Source organism: Camelina sativa, chromosome 17, assembly GCF_000633955.1.
Source record: "Camelina sativa cultivar DH55 chromosome 17, Cs, whole genome shotgun sequence".
NCBI lineage: Eukaryota > Viridiplantae > Streptophyta > Magnoliopsida > Brassicales > Brassicaceae > Camelina > Camelina sativa.
The window spans coordinates 6,590,900-6,595,502 of NC_025701.1; positions in this window are offsets into that span (position 1 = coordinate 6,590,900).

Here is a 4,603-nt window from a genome sequence, read left to right on the forward strand (position 1 = left end):
ATACCAATATGAAAATGAGACAATGTTTATTTATATGATAAGAATTGATGGAAATTATATTTAGAATTACGGAGTTACAAATATTATTTATTGTGTTTGAATAAAACTATGTGGTGGAATATGATTAATGCATAATTTAATTTATTTTCAGTTATAGTTTTATTTTAATGTATGAATTAAATGTATTGTGTTAATTGGATCTTAAATATTATTTAAAGAAATTAAACAATTAGAAAGCAAGTAAAAATAAAAAAATAAAAAAATATTAAATAAAAATCAACCAATAAGGAGATACCAAAACCTTACTTGTATATATATGATTGTGTCTCACTGTCTCCATATGCATACATCAGTCAGTTACAAATCTAAATCATGTTTTATAATTAGTACATCTCCTATTTATTGAGAGTACTTACTAAGGTATCGTTGAGAGTTACGTTAATTCACGTATATTTTTAATACAAAATATTATTAATGTATTCTACATACGATTTGATAGCTACATGGGTGGCCTTGGCTAGTGATCGAAGAATGATACAACACGTACGTACAAATATGTAGAATTGTAGATATAAACATGCATATCTTGACATCTATATATACATTTTTGGAGACATTTATAAAATAAATCTTAAAGTTGGCAATTATTTACAGGCATGTTATTGGTATTAAATAATTAATTTAATAAACAAATTAACTCTACTTATATTTGATTTTTTTATAGAAACTAAGTGTTTAAAAGATAATAAACATAATTGTAAATGTATACATATTTTATTTCCTTATTTTATAAGGAGGTGAGTGAAGAGGTATTGTTTTTTAAAATTTGAAAAACTGATTTGATAAAAACTGACCTTTAGCCTCACATACTATATTTTACTTTCACGTGTTTCGTATGATGAGTTTTTGCGGATTAAAAATCTTTGAATATGTTGTGTGATCCACCTAGCATGGCGGATTTGGACTATAGAACCAACACTAAAACTATTAGTTTATTTCATATACTATAGATTTGTAGTCATAGTTTGGAAAATTAACTTATAAATTATTTAGTATATGAACTACAAAATATTATACATACTACGTAAAAATATACACTAACATACCATATAAGCATATACCTCTCTTTAATTATAGAAAACAAAACTAAGTGTTTTAAAATTTTATATTTTATCTAATAAAAAATTTAATGTAATTAAGTTATAAACTGTATAAAACGTAAGAAGAAGAAAAAACATTCTAAACAAAATTATAAATTAATTAGATAAAATTTAATTAATTGGGAATTTGAAAACTAAATAAATTAAAATTATTTAAAATACATTAATTTATAATTTAGTTTCGCGGTGTACCTTGGATGAAAATTTAGTAGGTATTCTAATAAAAATAGAATATGTAGGTATTATTGTTATTCAGTAATAAAATGGGCTGAAATAGGACCCAAGATTGACCTGAAATGTTTATCTTTTTCTTTGTTAAGATGTTTTTAATGTCTTTTCGAAAGAAACTAATTGAGTGAGATCTAATTAAGAATACGAAAACAAAAATCTTTATATGCTATCGGCTACCGAAAAATTTCCAAATGAAGTTAGCATAAAACTATAACGTTTAATATAAATCGATAGCTGAGATATGATGAATTTGAACCATCTAGTAAACAAAAAAATCTTTAAAAAAAATCACGTGTTATACTTATAACATTTCGTCTAGTAATGACTCGGTTCGAAACTTTTTGGTTTAAAAAATAATAAATCTTTAAAAAGCACTTCCACTTCATAATAAAGAGAAGTTTCATTCAATCCTTGGTTTAGAAAGTCTTTATTGCTAATCTCGTATGTTACTGCATGCACAGATACACTAGTTGACACTTATATAATCGTATTTTACTGCATGCACTAATTGATACTTAATAGAGTAAAAATACAAAATAGAAACTGAGAAGAGAAGAATAAAACGTTGGGCATAAAACTAACTATATAGAATTGAGAGAATCAATTACAAAAAGCGAATATATATAAATAAATTCACAATGGATGTGGACAAAAGACAATTAAGTAACAGTAAAATAATACAATATTTTCTTACAGCAACTGTTTATAAAATGTGATATGTCAGAGGTGCGCTTCGCTGTCTTAATTCAAATCCAAAGGCACCACACGCGCTACATGTATCGCTTGTATCTCATGCTCCAATTAAAACTCGACAGTTCATAACTCATTAACTATTCTTGTTTTTGTTGTGAAAACTGTTTTTTCTTTAATTGCGATATAATATCAAAACCTTGATTATTTCTCTCTTTAATATTTTTATTTATTTAAAGTTAAATATTAATAAAACATGGAAACATGATCGTTCTGATTATTAATACAAGAAAAACCACTAATCCGGCTCATTTTTTTCAAAAGTGAGGTAAATCATTTTCTCGAAAGAGTGAGAAATTAGTGACTTCAAGAGTTAATAATTTAAATTATTTAGTTGGTTGTTTACTTCGTTCATCTGTACACACACACACACACACTAAAAGACTAGACTATAGAGAGGGTAGCAAGTAGTTACCAAAATTAATTGCATTCGTCGTGACTGGTGGGAGCTTCCGTTTGGGTCTATCTAAATTAAATTGAAACAGCTCATTGGACATGACTTTCTAATAAGCTTCTCTATGCATATATATTTGAGATTAAAATCAATAAATTTTTGGGAGATTTTTTAAAAATTTGAAACCTGAAAGGGAATCGAAATCAAACGAATAATGGCCGTTGAATCACACGTTACTTGTCATGTACCCTCTTTAACAAAACACCAACGAAGTGTTGCCAATCTCAACCATCTTTTTATTTTTCTCTTTTCCAAATCCAATATACTGTTTTTTTTCTTTTCCATTTTATAATTTTTGTGTACTCTTACTTCTTTTCAAATATACATTCTACAGTATCTAATAATATATTTAAATTTAAGTAATTTACTAGATGAATTTTACGAGAAATCATTAAAGTAAAAGGCCTTCCAAAAACAACTAAAAGAATACTTTTACATAAAATCGTACTTGAAACTAAAACTTTATTGTACATGCCTTTGAAACAAATATGTCATTCCTTTCTTAACAACTGATATACATATTTATATACACATTATACATGTAACCATATATTGTGCCAATATATACTGAACCAAACTTAAAAAAAAAACCCCGGTGTAGGAAACCCATAAAAGTAATCATGTTCTCCACAAAACTCAAGCTAGACGACACTAGTACCGTAAGATAATGGCAAGTGTTTTTCTTACAATAATATCTTCTACTTCTACTATACTTTAACAAAACCCAATGGCAATGGCCTAACTTACTACTAGTACTAGATAGATGTATCCTAGATTAATAAACCAAAATAGAAGAGTCTATAAAATACTCCCTCTGTCTCACAAAGATTGATGTTTTGGGATATTTTTTTGTCCCACAAAGATTGATGTTTTGTAGATTTTAAGAAGTAATCATTGAAAATATTTAAATTTTTGAATTGCCATTGGTTTATTTTTTCTCTCTCTACCAAAAAGTAATTATAAATTAATTTACAAATAAAAACTAAAATTTTTCTTAAAATGTGTGAAAATGTCAGAACATCAATCTTTGTGAGACAAAGGAGTAAAAACAAAAGGAAAATGGGAAAACAAAAAGAAAGAAAGACAAGGAAACATATAATTGGTGAAGAGAGGAGGCAGTAATGGAGAACAAGGTCATGGGTTTCAGCGTTTTATTAGTATATTTTTTCAAACTTTGCCTTCATACCCGCGCACTTACTCTTCCTTCCGTTGGCTTTCCTATTTTTATTTCTAAAAAATATATATTTATAGTTCTACAAAATGGTTTTCATGTGGAGAGAGAAATAAAATTATTCAAGACATATGTAATCAAGAAAAAAAAAAGGGTTTTCTTTATTTTTCTCTCTCGTATTTTTTGAATTTGATAAAACGAGACACATGTGTTCATACTTCTTGAATGACTCAACAAATGAAAAAAAGTTTTCTTATATAAAGAAGCCATTTATTTCTCTTTTCTTTTAGGCCATATTTATCGGAGGAACACCTCACCTGATCTTGGGCCTTAAAAAAATCAAATTTAGTGAACAGTGGCCCTAAGATCAGATGAAACGATCTTAATTAAGATCAGTTCTCGCCCTGATCTTGTGCTGACGTGTCCGGTTGTTTAATTTATGCAATTTTTTTTTTTTTTTCATTTCATTCTTTGTTTAATTTTCATTTTCTTCTTCTCTCTTTCCCGATACGCGATTTCCTGGAAACCACGAGAGAATTTTTTCCGGCATCGTCTTCTCCTCTGTCCGGCGATTGAAACACCGGGGCGACCGTCTCCTAGTCGTCTCCTCGTCTCCTCGTGTCGTCGTCTACTCCGGAGCCACCGATTATCGTCGTCTCCTCTGTCTCGCGAAGTGTAGACATCTCCTCTGCGTCGCGAAGCTGAAGATCTCGTCGTCATCACCGTCTCCTCTGTGTCGTCGGCTAGGTAATCTCCTCTGTCTCGTCGTCTTCTCTGTTTCATTTGGTTTTAGGGTTTTGAATTTGGGGAAAGTTGGATTTAGGGTTTCGATTCGAT